Here is a 19,692-nt window from a genome sequence, read left to right as displayed (position 1 = left end):
CACTTTTATTTTTTATTTTTGTCAAATTTTAAATGACTCCATGGGGGCCTGATCTCCAATTTGTTGAGGAGCTTGGAGCCAGGGTCTGAGGAATAATAACACCAAATACAAGGCTGATGACCAAGTCCAAAGTATCTTTTATAAGTTCACCAATCATTTTCGAGGATAAATTTTTCTTAGAGAAAGAGACAATTAATGAAGATAAATATGCAATCAAAGGAAGCTGGTCACAAATTAATACATTGATCTTTTATAACTTTAGCAATCATATTCGATGAATATTTTTCCTATAAAGTATGTTATGTTGTAACATTAAATCATTAGTAGTGAAACATAGCTGCACTCTCTTATAGACGTAGACACATTGTCAAATTACATAAATCTGTATCTCAGTTTTCTCTTGCTCGCTCTCTTTTCAATTTCATATTATTGTTATTTGCTCTCTTTTCGATTTCATATTATTATTGTGCACGGTAACAACAAAAACTTCTAAAGGCTTAGTCTACAATAAACTATCAACATCCTTATAAAAAGAAATGATGAAAAACCCTTTAGTTTTCATGCAGAATTAATCGAGTCTGTTATACAAGAAAATGAGCAGCGTTAGGACGATGTATAAATGAACCTTTAGAACACGCCTAGGATTTCTTCTTGGATTTCAGTGAAAACACAACGACATCAGAACACCTTGTAGGCTATGCTTTTGGATAGGCTCTGGAATTCAACTTTTACAAGCAGCGTCAAGATGTCTATCTGACGGTCTTCTTGCTAATGCCTAACTTTTAGACCAAAACACTTGGGTGTTTAAAAAGTTATAACCCTTGTTTTGATAATTGAAATGAGCCAATATTTAAAACCTTTTTTTGTTGGCCTTCGTCCGAAAGTAGGGTTCACTTTCCCTTGATCGGATCCCTTCTAATGTATTTTATTTCAATCTTTCTTGCACCAGTTCTCGAGTGACTGGAGCCAGGAGGCTCTTTCGAGATCCGCTCGATTCAAAGTGATCAAAAGGTTATACCTTATATGGGTCAGATTAGTTTTCTTTTTGTTTTGGAAACTGCTCATTACCGGCCGCCTTACAACACCTGAAGTATGATCCAAATTACCTAGTATTGCCGTCAGATTCAAATTACTATCTTCGATCTTCTTCTTTTTCTTTTCTTCTTTTTTCTTTTTAATTACTATCTTTTCTAGACACAAGAACTTATAATACGGAGAGGCCAGGGTACATGTTACAAATAGTAGGATGGATGCGGAACAACTTATATACTCCAAATCAACTCTTTTTTTTTTTTTTTTTTTTTTTTAACATTTTCATAAGTACTTTTGAATAAAGTAATCAAGGTAAGGCTAATATTGGAATTTCACTTAAAAAATGAGTTGGGTAAAAAATGGCTTTTTTTTTTTTCTTTTTTTTTTTCTAATCAAATAAGGGAAATAGTTTTCATGGAATCGAACAACAACAAAGGCCTTTGAAGAAAGAAGAAGAAGATCATGGGCTGACTATTAAGAACTGATCGAGTTAGACCATGTTTGACTTTGTAACGTGTTTTTCACCGCAGCGCGTTTTATCCTACTCTTTCCCAATTGATTCCCACCATATACGTGCTGGCGTGGCGTAGGACAATTTTAATTTCAATTTTTTCTTTTTTCTTTTTATTTATTTTTATTCTTTTAATTATCTTTTATGATTAATATCAAATACACCCCTTAAAAATTCCAAGGTCATCCAACTTTGACATTTACATATATTTGTATAATTAAACACCATTAAGATCCTAAGACAAATTTTAAAATATATAATTAATTAATTGGTGTAGAGAGAATATTAGAGAAATCTTTAAAAAATAAATTTTAAATACAATAATTAAAATGCTGAATGTGACATAAGTGTTTCGAAAAAGTGAATACCTATATATAATAAATAAAGGTGCATGATTTAATTTTTAAGCTAGAGTAAAGAGTAAATTTGCTGAAGGTGACGTGAATTAATTAGAATAAATTAGAGAGACTCTAATTAGAAATTAGAGTAAATTAGGAATTCAACTTTGAGTGCTTTCTTGTCATTTACTTGAAATAAAGGACAATCATATTGAATCCGATGTTTATTACCATGACTTGTTTATCATCTTTACGCTCTACGCTAATCCGTCTACCACTCATTAACCGCCGTTCACCAACAAGTTCCTCCCAGAGCTCATACAGAGGCGCTGGGATAGTGAGATGGCGGAAGAAACAGTAAAAAAGGGTCTCTTTCTGGCACTCCTAGTGATGCTGATGATTTTGCTGCACTCCATGTTATTATGACTGATCCCACTTGTTAATATCAGTCTGAATGCTAGGCCATTTCGTCTCCCATCTCGATCTCTCCCGCCAGACATATCATGATCACTGACCAATAATGCAGGAGAGATAGAGAGATATCATGATCACAACCATAATTTCCAGGCAAGTGAAGGCAGCCCGTGGTCAATTGGTGGTGGGGAAAAGATTATGACATTGAGAAATTGATGGAAAATGACACAAGAAAAAGAAAGTGGAAAAGTTTGCTATCCCTTCTGTGGTTGTTAATTTTTGGATAGCTCATGAAAAAAATTAGAACATTAACTTAAAAAAAAAAAAAAAAAAATCAGCTATATAAAATTCTTGGTTGCTTTAACGTGAACCTGTGACTCTCTTAACAGCTGCATCCTTATTTGTCAACAATCCCTTATGGACTGTTCCAAAGCCACATTTTTCCAATTTTGTTTTTCAGGTTGAAGTTTCCCGTCTAATTTTTAATTTTTTCGTTTCAGTCAGAGAGGAGCATTGAATCTGGGCTTCTTCTATGCTTGGAATGGATATGCACCTTGTAGTTCCATGTAGATTCCTGTTGAGGTAGGGAATCCCGTACCTGTTCAATCAGTCATGGAAATAAAGACAATTTGCCAATGCCGTGTCCGAAAGCAACATGGTTTTTTTCTCGTGATCATGGATTGGTAAATGATAAATCAAATGGGTATGCTACACCCCTTAATTTGTGGTAAAACTAACAATGAGAATTCATAAAAAACAAATAATAATAATAATACTAAAAACGAGGACTTGGAGCTCGTTACTGTAGATAAATTCCAATTTTAAAGAGTCAAAATGATAAAAATATATAAATAAAATTATATATTTTATTCCTCCCTATCCCCAAATAATTAAAAATATATAAATAAAATAAAATTTTCTCTCTCTTCCCAATTTTTTGATCACTTGTCTTTTCCTCTTCTTTCTTTTTCTTTCTTTCTCTTTCTTGCACACTCTCCGGCTTTATTGAAGACCCCAGGTAATTGACTTAAAAAAGGCCAAGTCAATGGAAAACCTGCACTGCAGTCTGCAGATACCTTATCCCTTTTGGAAATTGAGATAGTTATTTAATAAGAAAACCAAAAAGATGTTTAACTTAAAAAACCAATGTCAAAACCACTTCATTTATTATTTTAATTGCGCCCGGCCGTTAAAGTTGAATTCCTAGCTCGCTGTAAGTTTAACATTTTTTATATTTATAAATTATAAAGCTATCGCTTTTATTTGGCTTCATGTTTCATTGCAAATGATGATGATTCTCCCCCTTGCCCTCACAAGTGTTAATAAGTTATACACGTCACTACTACTACTACTACTACTATTATTATTATTATTATTATTGCTTTTTTGTTTATTATTAACCGCATAAGATGGAGTAGCATTGTAATAGATTGATGGCCCAACAAGAGCGGCACTCTCAGCCCAAGCCAACCATGTTTTTTATAGTTTGTCTCAAAGGACTAAAAAAGGACCCAAAAAATGATCAATTGATAATAGATTTTGAGTTCACAACGAACTACAAATGTTTTGGGATAAGGTAGAACCCTAAGAGCCAGTAAATACTTGGTTTAATTGGAACTTAATGAATCTAGGTAATGATTTACAGTATATTAATGGAATCATTAATTAAGCTCGCCATCTTGAATTAGGATCCTCTCTAGTTCAGAAAATACTGTCTTCCAAAAAAGTAAAAAGACAAAAATACTATTTAAATAAAACTAATTAAATGCTCTCTAATTCATTTAGGATATATATATATATATAATTTCAAACTTATGATAGGATCTACGTATTCTTAACATCTTCTTCATGATAGGAGGATAAAAAGAATAATAAATGAAGAAAAGCCAATGAGAGCATATCCATTATTATACCGAAAGATGATGCCAGAGGGCCGCAAATAAACGGTGCAATAATTGGATAATGTGTGTCCTTACTCTTCACGAGACAGATGAGCAAAACAATTTGTACCTATCTAGCTAGGAGCTTAATAATCCAAACTCTTAGGCCCATTAATTACATCCAATATGCTTTACTTAAGTCCTTGTCTGGCTAGGTGTCCAAAACAACCACCCCACCCGTGACCTTATAGTCGTGTTGAAAGACTCGGCTTTGTCTTATCTCTTATCTCTTGTAACTAGCTAGACATCTGCAGAAGATTCACAAGAACAACAACGAGTTTAATTCTCTGAGTCGTCCATGCCTTCATCAAACAACAGGTTCAAATGTTTAACGTCATAAGAATCCTTAACTTGAACAGGCTCTTCTACGAGTTTTGGGCCTACATTATGGGTTTAACAAGGCATCTCAAATGAGAATATTTTCTCGATAGTTAAAGGACAGACAACCCAAAACTACAAAAAGAAGAACTCTTGCCCTCACAGACCCACCGAGGAAGAGAAATTCAGCCCCTAGATAGGAAGTTGAATGATGCCCCCATTTTATCTGTCGGCCTGGCCTTTGGGCTATTTTCATTACATGTTTGTGTAGAAACTGGCTCATACTAATGTCTAGTGATAAAATAGCCCATAGCCCATCCAAAGTTAAAGACAATCCCCAGATAGCCCAAGAAACAAAAGAAATAATGCAATATCAATGTAAATCAGGGATTGAACCCTTGTTTTTTGAAATTATATTATAAGAGTGTTTTAGAAAATTTGATTATAATTTGATTTCATTCACGATCATTATAATCTGATATTAACTTTTTATCAATTTATATATTTGTGTCACATTCAATGATAAATGTTTATGCATAAAAATTTAAATTATTTAATTAAAACTAATGACTAGGATTTTAAGAGCTCTATATCAATTTATCTAGAATTACCGTATGAAATATAGAGGATGCAAAGATATACTATTATGTTAAAGCATATTATTAGCCAATTAACTCAATTACTGAATTTTTATGTTGTGAAACAGAGGATCAATGATTTAATTAGGGGCCCATTTAATATGAATATGAAAATGACTATTCCTTTTAAAAAAATAAAATATAAACCGGTAGCCAGGAATGCTAGTGAGATATCCCTCTTCGCACTAAGCAGGGGTACTATAAAAGCCGTGGGATTCTTCGTGGGGTAATCAACTCGAATCATTCCAATTGTACGTAGCACTATATAAGTCACCATCCTTATGATGAATATATATACCAGCAGCCGGCCACCATGCAAGTTTTCCGCTCTCTCCACCCACTCTTGGCGCTCAACTTCCAACCCACTCTTGTAAGTGCTCCCCTCACGCCTGATCCCACTAAGTTGCCAAAAGAGAGGAATCAGAGAAAAAAAAGAAGAAAAAGAAAGGATCCCTACTCATGTTGATGGCTCTTCCCTCCTCCCACGCCCAGTTCCTTTTGAAATGGAAGTCACCACTGCTACTACGTCAAAGAAAAATAACAGCTCCACAGCTCCACCATATGCTAGTGGAAACTTACAGTTTTTTTGGTTTTGCAATTTTAAAAAGTGGATTTAAAAATTTAATTTTTAACAAATGTAAAATATTTAATGAAATAATGGTTTGATTTAAAATTATAGTTTAACTTTTAAAATAGTAAATATCTTTGAAAACCCACCGCTTTGTTTGCGATTTGAAATAGTATTTTTGGCATCCAAAATAGACCACTCTTCCTAAAATCTTTTGCTTTCGTTTTTAGTAATGAAATATTTATATCTTATTTAATTCTTGTTTTGAATTTCTTGTACTTATTTCCGCCTTGAAACTATATATGTAGTTAATTTATTTAGCCCTAAAATATATATTTTCTAAATTATCTTAAATTTTGAGAAATGTTAAAAACTAATAATGATTTCATAATGCTTCCTTTAAATTATTATTACTTTATTTACATACAAGAGTGGTTGATATATGATTTTAAAGGACGAAAGAGGAGGATCACGCCTCCACTTATTATAAGCAGCTTCTCCTCTTGATTCACTTTGTCAAATCTCGATCTCTCTCTGCACAATGGCAACCCCAAGCACCAATTATGTTTGTAAAATATCCCAATCAAAGTTCTCATCTCTCTTTATGGAAATCAATGGGAGTCTAGGCGCACTTATAGTCGACAAAGAGCGGTAATCCGGGTCCTCAAGGGTATCTCAATCAGTTAGAGACCACGCTTCATGAAGCAAAGGTCACTGACTCACTAGTTCGAATCCCCAGTATCCAAAGTATAATAATGGTAAGATATGACTCCAAAATTGACGCGACAATATTGGAATATGAACACCCCAAGATTCAAGTGAACTAACATTGAGAAATTACTGAAGGCTTAATTTTTAATTTTTAATTTTTTAAATAGAAAAATTAATCTATTATCTCACATACCAAAGTTTCATGCGATTAGTTTGTCATCCACTACATAGCGTCTTCATCACTTAATTAGTGGGGAGTAATAAACTTTAATCATTCCAATTGTAGCACTATATAAGTCACCATCTTATGATGACTACACCACCAGCCGGCCACCATGCATATTTTCCGCTCTTGGCGCCCAAGTCTCTTCCGCTAATGGTGCTCAACTCCCGCACCCACTCAAGTAAGTGCTTCCTCGTTACCTTCGATCCCACTATGAGTTGACAAAAACAGAGGAATCGGAGAAGAAGAAAAAGAATGCTTCCCCACTCATACTCATCGCTCTCGTGCCCAACACCAAGTCCTTTACGAGTTTTTTTCCTAATCTATTAAGAATTTTATAAACAGCAAAATTTACAAGAACGTTGATTCTCTTCTATTATAAGCACAGCTTATCTTCTTGATTCGCTTTCCCAACTCTCTATCTCCCTGCGCAATGGGCAACCCTAGTAACAATGATCTTTGTAACATGCCCCAATCGAAGTTCTCATCTCTCTTTCTCTCATTCTTGCTCCACTGCCTCATCATCTCTATCGCTAGTGATTCAGCGCCACCTTATACTCCAACTGAAAATATAACCCTCTCCTGCGGCTTCTCCGACAACTCTATTGCATCATTAGATGGTCGAATCTGGATTGGAGACATCAAACAATTACAGAACAACGCATCAGTAACCTCTGCAACCGCTCAACCAGCACCCTCCATCACTGTACCTTACCTCACAGCACGCCTTTCTCGTTCGGAGTTCACCTACGTATTCCCGCAGGTCACTGCTGGTAAAAAATTCATTCGACTATACTTCTACCCGGTTACGTATCAAAACTATGAGCGCTCTGAAGCCCTCTTCTCTGTCAAAGTGGGTCCTTATACTCTCCTTCAAGAATTTAATGCATCGATTACTGCTGATGCTGATGCTAATCCCTCGAATACTATACAAAGGGAATTCTGCATCAACATCGAAGATGATCAAGGGTTAAACATAACGTTTGCTCCAAGCCATGCTAACTTGGAGGCATACGCATTCATCAACGGAATAGAAATCGTATCAATGCCACCATTTCTTTATTACAGTGCTGAGAAGGACCAGGGGTTTGAGTTTATCGGACAAGAAAACAATTTGGCGCGCATCGAAAACGACCATGCTCTCGAGACACTATACCGAATAAACGTGGGTGGGAGTGATATCTCGCCTGCTCAAGACACAGGTATGTTCCGGACGTGGTCATCTGATGGCGACTATTTGACGGTGCCAGGGTCAAGTGTTTTACCCGTTAACTTGACTATTCGCATCCTGTTTAAGGGAACTGCTCCTTACACCGCGCCAGAAGAAGTCTATCGAACCGCCAGGACTATGGGGACGGATAAGGAGATAAACAAGAATTACAGTCTCACCTGGGAGTTTCCTGTGGATTATGGGTTCTCGTACCTGGTTAGGTTGCATTTTTGCGAGTTTCAGCCCGAGATTAATAAAGAGGGTGATAGAGTGTTCCTTATTTTCATAGATAATCAAATTGCGGAGAAAAGATTCGACGTGATCTCATCTAGTGGTGGAAAAGGCGTTCCGGTATATAAGGACTATGCAGTCTTGATGCCAACTGCCCAAGGAAAAGAGAAGAAGCTAATAAACCTCTCTGTCGCGTTGCGAGCAAACCCAGCTGATTGGCAGACCGTTCGCAGTGATGCGATCTTGAATGGTATTGAAATTTTCAAATTAAGTGACTTTAACCGCAATCTCGCTGGACCCAATCCGGACCCACTACCGATCATCCCAACAACAACTGCGCCGCCTAGCCAATTTTTCGGAAAGCAAACAAGGGTTGCAATCTCGAAAAAAACAAAAAGTATAATTGGAATTGTGGTTCCCGGAGTGGTTGTGCTGTCGATTATCGGCTTCTTGCTTTTCAGGCGAGCCAAGAGAGTAAAGCGCGAGTGCTCGAGTAACCGGACATCGTGGTGGCATCCATTTTCGTTTTCTAAGACCAAGTCCAACCAGACTAGTGGCTCATATCTACCGTCTGATTTATGTCGCTACTTCTCATTGGCTGAGATCAGAGCAGCCACCAACAACTTCGATGATGTTTTTATCATTGGGGTTGGGGGTTTTGGCAACGTCTACAAAGGGTATATTGATGATGGGGCCACCCCAGTTGCGATCAAGCGACTGAACCCAGGGTCACAACAGGGGGCTCACGAGTTCAAGACCGAGATCGAGATGCTCTCCCAGCTCCGCCACCTCAATCTTGTCTCTTTGATTGGCTATTGCAATGATGGCAGCGAGATGATCCTCATCTACGATTACATGGCTCAAGGTACCTTCCGTGACCATCTTTACAACACTGATAATCCTCCTCTTTCATGGAAACAACGGCTTGAGATCTGTATAGGTGCGGCACGTGGGTTGCATTACCTTCACAGAGGCGCAAAGCAGACGATCATACATCGTGATGTGAAAACAACGAATATATTATTGGATGAGAAATGGGTGGCCAAGGTGTCGGATTTCGGATTGTCTAGAATGGGTCCCACTGGTGTGTCCATGTCCCATGTAAGCACAGTGGTGAAGGGCAGTATCGGTTACTTGGACCCAGAGTATTACCGACGTCAGCAACTAACTGAAAAATCCGACGTGTACTCATTTGGTGTGGTTTTGTGCGAAGTGTTGTGTGGAAGACCACCGTTGATTCGCAATGCTGATAAAGAGCAAGTGAGCCTTGCAGAGTGGACCCGGCAATGGTATCGCAGGGGAAAGCTTGATCATGTAGTAGATCCATTTTTGAAGGGAAAGATTGCGCGGGAGTGTTTGGAGAAATTTGGTGAGATCGCAATAAATTGTATGCTTGATAATGGAATGGAGCGGCCATCGATGAGCGATGTAGTATGGGGCCTTGAATTCGCATTGCAATTGCAGGAGAGCAAAAATGATAAAATGGCCCCAATTAGTGACTGTGATGAAGGATTTAATAGTAACAGTGGATGCGAGCCTAATGGAAAAAGTAGCATGGTGACCAAAAGTATAGTTTCAAATAGCTTCATATCTGGGGCAGCATTCTCTGAGCTTATGGATCCAAAAGCACGATAAAGAATACGGTACCTAACTTGTAAACTATCTAGTTATAAGAGAGGGAGATCGAGGGGGAGAGATTTTTTTTTTTTAGAGAGATGGCTTGCGAGTTCCATAATGTACTAGGCTTCCTTATTAAAGTCTGGATAACATTCTGGACACAATGTGAAAAATCTTTTCCCCAAACTTTTTTTTTTTTTTTTTAATTGGAATTCCCAGATTTCATTTCTCAAAAATATCTTGTTTAGTAACTACAATCTCAAGAATACAAATAGGAATATCCTTTCTCCACGACTGATCCATACTATATGAGATAAAGCATTTTTTGCTAATCTATGTGCAGTTTCTTGGCTGATCTTTTAACATGACACACCCTCCAAGAATGAAAACTATTAAGTAGTTGTTTCACGCCATTCATCACATGCTCAAAACTACTCCAACAGCTCTCATCTTTATGTAATGCTAGAACTATCTCCAATGAGTCGCCCTCTAAGATGATATTATTAAGGCCCAAATTGCTGCTTAATTCAACTGCCTTCCACTCCGCTAATGGCTTTGCTATAGCAGGATCTGAGATGTAGAGTCTAGACATGCACGCCACCACTTTTCCTTCGTGATCATGCACATTTATACCCACTCCTATCAATTGCAGCGTCCCAGTTGAGTTTAGCAATATCCATGAGGTGGTTTCTTCCGGACCGTCTCAATGCGTGTGCAAGGGTTCGTAGATCTACTTCTCATACCTTGTTCCGCTTAGAGGAAAGCCTCCATTTGATCTGTCGCATATTGAACTGCATTTGAAGGTGGGATAAAATTACTTCTAATTAATACAACCGTGTTCCTGAAGCCAGATCTGCCTTGCAACAAAAGCCACCATTTGCATATCATCTTCGTTGAGCTTCTCAAATATCTTCAAGAATGCATCTTCGTTGCTGGAGCACTTCTGGATCTTCTTATTACATCCAGATGAAAACACAATTTGTTTTTTCTCTGAATAAACATTGGGAACATGGGAGGCCAGGGTTCAACCATTCATCTAAGGCTTGCTCCAAATTAGTCAAGTACCAGTTATACAAAAGAAATGCTATATGATGTGACAGTAAATATGAAATATCATTGTACATAAAGAGTTGTCATATAAAGGGATAATCACTTGACTCTTGAGAGTAGCAATTCTTTTGAAATTAAAGGCACTCGGGCTGTCAAAAGAGTCTACTACTTTATAAACAATATTAAGTGGAAGATTTTAGCGACATGATCGATGTAATCATGGATCAGGCAAAACATGTCTAATATGTACGCCCAGTGATGGGATGAGAAGTTAATAACAAGCAGGCCAAAACAAATTAATTGTAAAAGACATTAGAGGTCACTCATCTGGTTTCCTTTTTCTTGCGTGGGCATATAAAAAATAAAGAAAAAAAAAAGAAAAAGAAAGAAAAAAGCAATTTAAATCTCATTGCTTTGAGAAATTTTAATCAATATTTTAAAATTCTAAGAGTTTTCAAATAAAGTAATGTTATATATATCACATTCTTATCCAACAAATTAATCTCACACAATGCTAACGTAGTAGTCTCAACTAACCTTTATATTTTTGTTGATAACAAATATTGATCTAAAGGTTAGAATTGAAGTGCCACTCCGGCCTTGTGAGATATTTTTGGGATAAAAAAGTTGTTTCTAGCTAGTATTACTATCCCACATTTTTTTATCCCATAATACTAACGTGACAATCTCAACCAATTCTTGTTATTTTATTTTTTTAAGACAAACGAATTTAATAGTTAGTTAAGATTGTCATGCCAACATTATGAAATAATTATAATAAAAATATAATTTTTAACATTATTCTTTTATAAACAACTACTTTTTCAATCCTAAAGTTTGGGAAATCTATACATACAATTTTTAAAGAAATAATTTGTGTCAATATTTTGCCTATATTTCTTTCGTATTATCTTACAAATCAACCATTAAATTTGTAGACTTATATGGATCTTACATAAGTTAATGGTGGACCCTATAATATTAATAATTGATTTATTGAATTAATAGGAGATATAGAAAAATATGGACAAATTATTGACACCAACAATATTTCTCCAATTTTTATGCCTATAGTATATATGCACAATAATCGCGCAAGGTCGCCAAATAAACATAAGTTGCTGGAAGCATATCAAGTTGACGCGAGGTGGCGTGGTGGTAAATGAACCTTCTACACGGTTCTAGGGTCTAGAAAATTATTGGGGTTAGATAAATAATTTATTTTTGTTGGAAGATAAATAATTTTATTACTTAATAGTAGAAGGGAAAAAAAAAATCAATTTGAAGATTTGATTACGTGAACATTTTCACTAAAGAAATAAATTAATTGCAGTATAAGGAGGCTCATCTTGCAAATGGCTCAAATACAATCTCCCACTACGTCGCCTACAAGTGATGGTATGTTTTTCTTTCTACTCTCTTGTTTTCTGTTTGATTTTCGAGAAATAGTTATAAAGCTTAATTAAAATGTTAATATTCAAGTTTTGGATACTTTTCGGCGAATGTCCCATGTTGACTTGGTACGTAGAGCAAGTATCAGAGAGTAAATTTTGTGTGGTACCTGGGTTTAGGCATGAGGTATATTGGCGTTTCTCAAGAGAGCAACGACTTTAGCCCTTTTCCCTTAGGTCATAGTCCAATCTAAACCTCTTACCGGTCTTACAAGCTAAAGGCAGCCGGGATGCCAATTAATTATCAAACCTAAAAGATTTAAAGCTTCAATAAATGGTGAAAATGTATTGTTTTATAAATAATTAAATTCTTGAATTTGGGCTTTTAGGCATGAAAAGATATGGTCCCTGATTGTGATTTGTAGATGCATGTCCCACTTATTTCCCATGTTCACATTTGTGGAAATAAGAAACGATTATCCTCCTACACACCAGTGCAGGAAAATACCAAGCAAGTGATCGTTGGTCCGTTGGGGACAATCGATTCGTTGCAATAATGCTTTACAAAAATCCAAACACAACTTATATTCAAAAGCGCTTACGTCGAACAATCCGCATATATAATTTCTCAGACGAATTACCTTACAAGACATTGCTCACGTAAGCTGCATATATATATATATATATATATATATATATATATATATAGCAGCCGCAGGAGAATTGGTCTTCGACGCCATGCACTCGCTTGCTCTCTACCTCTTAAGCAACTTCAGTGCCTTCCTTACCGTCTCTTCGATAGAACCTCCCTTAGCCACCGTTATCAAAGAATTCATAATGCCCGTGTTTCACACTCAGAGTTAACAATTGCAAATCAAGTAAACCACAGCAACTGATTTTGCAATTTTTTTTTTTTAAAAAAAAAAAATTAGAAATTTTGTGGGACTTGAACTATATCATTGGATTGGATCCCTCAAAAATCAGCTGTGAGCTTGGCGTCATCTTAATTATGGTAGGTTCAGTTTTGAACAAAAAAAAAAATCACTTGAAATAGCAAATCTAGTGTATTGGACCCAACAAAGAAATGCTATTTAATTTCTTGAGTGTAATGACTTGATACCTTGACAAATTGACATGATGCTATGCAGAGTGCAGAGCTCAGAGTCCCACAAAAAAGTAGTTTCAAGTCTCAAATCAGGTCTAGAGTTTGGTCAGAAGCCAACGAGAAGAAACTAATTGGATGGAGGTATTTCCGGTTTTCTATGTTGCAAGAGGGGGAAAAATGTGAAAAGAAAAATTATGGTGGGACAAATATAGCATTTTGGAGGGACAATTTTTAAAAAATGACATATTCTAAGAAGAATTTTAAAACTTTTGGGGCCCCCCAATGGTATATGTGAGTTCGCCCCTGGTCATATACTTATGCTAACCCATTACTCGCTGAAATATGTTACTAATTTTTTAATAATGTTTTTCTTGATTTTATGTATTTTTCCCTAAATTTTTTATAGGGGTATTTTTATCATTTTAGTGCAAAGATGGTTACCTTGCAAACTTTTCTTGTAGTTTGAGTAGATATTAATACAATCTTTAATTCGAGAGATATTAAAAAGTGAGTGTTAGCTAGTTTCAAGATGTGTTTTTTTTCTTTCAAATTTTTAAATAAATTGGCAACATATACTAAAATGTTTAAATAAATTGACAACATGCATATACTAAAATGATTTATTTAGTTTTCATAATAATTTTGTTATATTTTATAATAACATATACTAAAGTAGCTACGAAGAGATCCAATTGTTGCTCAAGTACAAATTAAATTATTCATATTACTGCACTATATATATAAAGCTTTCCATTTGATATATTTATCATATTGTAATGATAATTAAACTATTCAATATTATTAAAAAATAACATTGTGATTTTTAGAAATAATATTCTAGACTATATACGGAGTTGCTAGTATTTTTCTAATATTAAGTATATATTTATTTTTAAAATAACCAATATGTAACTAAATAATATTAATGGAATTAATTAATTGGACAAAAAATTAGTAACGTGTCAGTTTCACACGTTACCAATTCGTAACGTGTTAAAATGACACGTTAAAAATTGGTAACGTGTCTAATTAACACGTTACTAATTTGTAACGTGTCAGTTAGACACGTTACCAATTTGTAACGGGTCAGTTTGGCACTTTACTAATTGATAACGTGCTAGTTTAACACATTACAAATTAGTAACGTGTCTCATCTCACACGTTACTAAAATAATTAGTAACGTGTCACAAATTGACACGTTACTAATTTATATGTGCCAAAAAGTAATGAATGGTTAACACGTTACTACGTTACTAATTGATATGTTTTTTGTAGTGTCAACAGCTAACTGAAAAGTCTGATATGTACTCTTTCGGTGTAGTGTTGTTAGAAGTATTGTGTGCAAGACTACCGTTGCTTCATACAATTGAGAAGAATCAAGTGAGCCTAGCGCAGTGGGCCCCAAAGTGCTATCACAACAAAATGCTTGATCAGATTGTCAATCAGTTTTTGAAGGGTGCGATCAAGCCGAAGTGTCAAAAAGAAATTTGGTAATGTTGCGGTGAATTGTTTGCTTGATGACGGTACCAAACAGCCATCCATGAATGAGGTAGTGTGGGGCCTTGAGTTGGCATTACAAATGCAGGAGAGCGCCAATGATATCAGTCTTTGTGGGGAAATGAATGAACCCTTGTTTCAAGAGTTGGCAAAAGGCAACAGTGACGACGTGTTTAATTCTAGTAGTGAAGACGTATTGAGTGCAAATGGCAGCAGTCTGAACATGACAAGCAGTGGTGAGGAAATTTTTTCTTATAAGGATTCTGATTGTTTGTTGTTCGGGATGAAGAAAGAATTCTGATGGGTGGAGGGCGATGAAAGAATATTGTAGTTGCTAGCAAAATAATAACTTCCAGTAAAAATAAGCTCAAAAAATAATTTTGTTAGCAAAAAATAAATAAATAACTTATAGGTTTTATTAGTGGGGAAGGTCACTTGCAAATCATTGTATGTCATCAAGTTGTTATGCTCCGATGAGTTGAAATTAAGGCTTCTTAGAATTTGTTTTTCTATGCAATAACTCTTCTTAGATAAATCCATCTGACTTGTTTACAATGGTACATTATTAGATAAATCCCTTACTCTTTCCCCAATTGATTCTCGCCATACGTGCTGGCGTGGCGTTGGACAATTTTAATTTCAATTAATTTTTCTTTTATTTATTTATTTTTATGCTCTTAATTATCTTTTATGATTAATATCAAATACACCCCTTAAAAATTCCAAGGTCATGATCCAACTTTGACATTTACATATATTTGTATAATTAAACACCATTAATTAAGATCCTAAGACAAATTTTAAAATATATAATTAATTAATTGGTGTAGAGAGAATATTAGAGATTTATTTAAATACAATAATAAAAGTGAATAATTAAAATGTTGAATGTGACATAACTGTTTTGAAAAAATGAATAACTATAATAAATAAAGGTGATTTTTTTAACTAGAGTGAAGAGTAAATTTGCTGAAGGTGACGTGAATGCTTAAGTTAGAGTTAGAGAGAATATTATTTAATTTGCTCCTGTTGTTTTGTTGGTGGTGTTGACATGGTCACATGGGTGGCTCACTGGTTCTTGCGTCCTTTCGGTTGTGCAGTGGACGCCTCAGAAATGGGCCGCAAATGACTTGTACACGTCTTAAGCAGAGTAGTCTAGAAGATTCTAACTTCTTTGGCATAACGCTGGAGCTTTGTTTTGTAGCATATTATTACAGGACCACTTACCTTCCTTTTTTGTTGTTTTGTTTTGTTTTTTTTTTGGGGGGTATTTTACGTCCTTTTCTTGGCTTGTTTTTTGGTGAACATTATTTAGAGGAAAAAGGAGGAATGAATTGTTTGATATGATATAAAAGTAATAGAAATTTTGAATTTTTGATGATAAAAAAAGTGAAGAAAATTGTTTGTTAATGTAAAAAAAATAGTTGGAATTTTTTTTAGTATAAAAGAAAAAAGAGGGGGAAAAAAAAAAAAAAAAAGAATGCCAAGCAGGCCACAATCTCTATTCTCTTTTTGAGGATATTAATTATTACATGCATGAAAGAAGACCTAGGTAGTTTGTACGTGTACAACTTTTTTCAATGTAGAATCGCTTTAAAAAAAAAAAAAAAAAAAACATAATATAGTATTAAGAGTTAGAAAATCAGATTTTAGATAATTAGCTGTATATGGACGTAAGTCCAGAGGGTAATTTAGAGCCTGTACGTGGATAGAGCTTGCCGTGCAATGTTGCTAAAGACCGTGTACTCTTTTGTTTGGTTTGCTATTTCCCTGTATTTTTACTTTGTTTCTGGTTGATTTACATTATTAATTATTATTATTATTATTATTATTATTATTGTGGTAAGAAAGAAGAGTCTTGAAAACTCTATAGAGAGAAAAAGTCTATACTATACCCTTGCTTAAATCTCATTGTTTCTCTCCTTATTACCAAACCATGCACTATGAATCATTAATTTCCTAGTAAGTTTTGGGGGTTTGGTTGATGAGTTTATCTGAGCTGGATTTCAGAGAATGAACGAGTTCCTATGTGGCAAGGCACTGTAGAAGAAGGTTACAGTTCTAAAGCCGATTTGGAGCGGAGATCGAGTGTGTCATTCGTGGGATTACAAGCTTACTTTTAGTCTTCAAATGTCTTGTGAGTACTTAAACAAGTTCTAATACTTTTCTTCGACAGTGGAATGTGTATGTGATTGAGTTCCGGAATGGTTTTTCTTTTAAAGATTTTTTTGTTGTGAATATTATTTCTCATATTAAAAAAATATAAAGAAAAAGAATAATTAATATTCTTAAGTGGATTCAAGCCATTAAAAAATATAAAAAACATTTAGGTGGAAAATGGCAAAATGCATTATTTGTATTATCAAATAAGTAATATTATATATCCACTCATTTTTATATTATTGCCTTTATATTTATTAAAGTGGTTTTTAAAATTATTATTATTATATTTAAAGTAAAAGAATGTGTATATCATTACTGCCATGAAAAATAGAATTTGAGTGTTTTCTACGTTTCGGTGGAGAACGCGTGTTTCGGTGGACAACGCATTATTCGGTCGACAGAGACATCCTCCGGGCCTGCATCCCAAAAGTGATGGTCCACACGTTTTGAAACTCAGTACCTTCTTTAACTAGAAGCCTAGAAACCAGCTGTCAGAGGCAATCACTCGGCATTTTCGGGTCCTTCTTGTTGAAGCATCGTCTTCAGTTTTAAGCGGTAGAAGAAGACCAAAGTCAAGAGAACGAAAGCAATTGAAAGGGAAACTCAACTATAGCCATATATTCTTTATCCGGAGTTCTAGCTTTCAGCAATGGAGTCGCATTAAAACAGTCCTCAAGACAGAAACCAACTCAAAGAAAAAAGAGAAGGAGAGAGAGATGGCGGCTGAGTCAAAGATATCATTGCTTGGCATCTCTTATGCCGTCGTACTGATTTTACTGATCATAAGCAAGGCTGGAGCTGTCCCTCTTTATAGCAATACAAGTGGTGGGGAAACAGAGCAACTCAAGGAGTCCGATCAAACTTGTCCAGACCCACTTCTTGTAGACTACCAAGCTACTAAATATATATCTTACAGAGCTTTGGGGAGGACAGCAGTTTGTAATTCAAATATATATGGTAACTGCATAATTCGTAGCCGTAGCCGGGAGCGACCATGCACCTACTACACTAGATGCAACCGTTGATAGCCTATAAAAGGTAGCCAAAATTAGAAGCACCCAGTGATTTCCATTGTATTTCATACTTGTTAAGGTTATCATGACGTTATTTACCCTTTCTCTTTATTTTGTATGCCCTTCAAAGGTTGAATGTAGCTCCTTGTACTCTATTTTTGTTATCACCTGAACTGTATTATTCCATCAAGGTTCTGGACTTCTGAGTGTAATCAATTGGGACTTCAACAACAAATATACTACTATCATCTCTAATTATCATGAACTTTTAAAAAAGAGATTCTCTAATTTTCTTTGCTTGTTTAAAAGGAATAACTAAGCTTGTTTAGAGAATTATTCATCTAAAGGGGGGGCGGGCGGTGTGTGTTGTGTTTAGAGAACTTTCCATACTTTCTTAAGCAAATTCTAGCTACCTTTTCCCAAAGGATATCATGTTGCTCGAAAAATCCCATGCCAATTAATATATAGGGTCATTAATTTAATATCTCTTTTATGTCTTAAAATCAGTTTAGCCTCTTTTAAAATAGGATTTTCCTCTTACTATATTTTTTTACCTACTTCTTTCGTTATAAATTACACATGTGACATATGAGAACAAATATTTTAACATGTTTAAATTCTAATGGGATCAAAATAAAATTAAGTGTCTTATGATAGTAAATTTTTTTTTTTAATATACGGGTGTATAACTTTAAATGTTGTATTTATTTATTTATTAATCTCGCGCATAGCGTGGATTATAATCTAGTTATAGATAAGGTGAGAAACCTATTGGCTTGAGAGTTCTTACCAAGAATTTTTGGACACCACTTTAACCCAAAAACCTAAGTTAATGAATTTTGGTTTACTTTAGTATATTAATTACTAATTTTCTTTATACTTTTATATAACTCAACATTCAAAATTCACAGCAAAACCATAGTGGTCGGCAAAGGTATGCAATGAAAAGTATGCCGCGCGCATAGGCAACGCTGCTTAGGATAAAATGGCATAAAGCCAGATAGACAAGCTTGGGTTTGATTTGTTGTGATTAACTAGGCAGGACCGACTCTTTGCTAGCTAGGCAGTAGTAATTTGTTTCTAAAATTAAGCACTACTGTAGATCTACTGATTGGGAAAGCTTTTGCTAGTTCTCGAAATAATGGGTTCGAATTAATGGGAAGGTGATTGCTATATATATATACACATGGAAAGTGATTGGATAAAGTTTTCTTTCAAATTGGGTCGGAAGAATTTCTTTCAACCTAATCTATAAAAGTGAAATGTATCTTTTTTTTAATAACATGTGAGATGCACATGAGTTTTTAATAAAATTTATTCGAACTTTGTCCATACTATTAAAAACTCATGTGCATATTACATGTTCAAGAAACACATGTCACTTTTATAAACTATGTTGAAAGAAATTCTTCCAACCCAGTTTGGAGAAAAAATTTATCCTCATAAAGTCATCTATAAACCGATAAGACAATTCATAATTTGTGAAATAATTAAAAGTATATGATTAAGAGCATTCCCAATGGAGGAGCTAAATTTTTACGCAAAATAACTCCTCAAAACTCACTTTTATCTAGTTTAGCTAATGAATTTTTAAATGCATCCACATCCGATTAGCTATATTTTTATCTATATCATTTAAATATTATTAAAAGAGAGAAAAGTTTTGGAAAAAAGAGAACATGTGAAAGGAAATATGGGAAAAATTTTGGGAAAATGAGAAC

General features: G+C 34.9%; 1 pseudogene; it reads left to right on the top strand.

Annotated features, from left to right (window-relative positions):
- The first annotated feature begins 7,159 nt into the window (after positions 1 to 7,159).
- Positions 7,160 to 15,096, top strand: LOC132182142 (receptor-like protein kinase FERONIA pseudogene; annotated as a pseudogene).
- The last annotated feature ends 4,596 nt before the right edge of the window (positions 15,097 to 19,692 follow it).

Source organism: Corylus avellana, chromosome 5 (genome assembly GCF_965113065.1).
Source record: "Corylus avellana chromosome 5, dhCorAvel1.hap1.2, whole genome shotgun sequence".
NCBI classification, from domain to species: domain Eukaryota; kingdom Viridiplantae; phylum Streptophyta; class Magnoliopsida; order Fagales; family Betulaceae; genus Corylus; species Corylus avellana.
The sequence above is the reverse complement of the archived record's forward strand: the minus strand, read 5'-3'. Positions and strand labels throughout refer to the sequence as shown.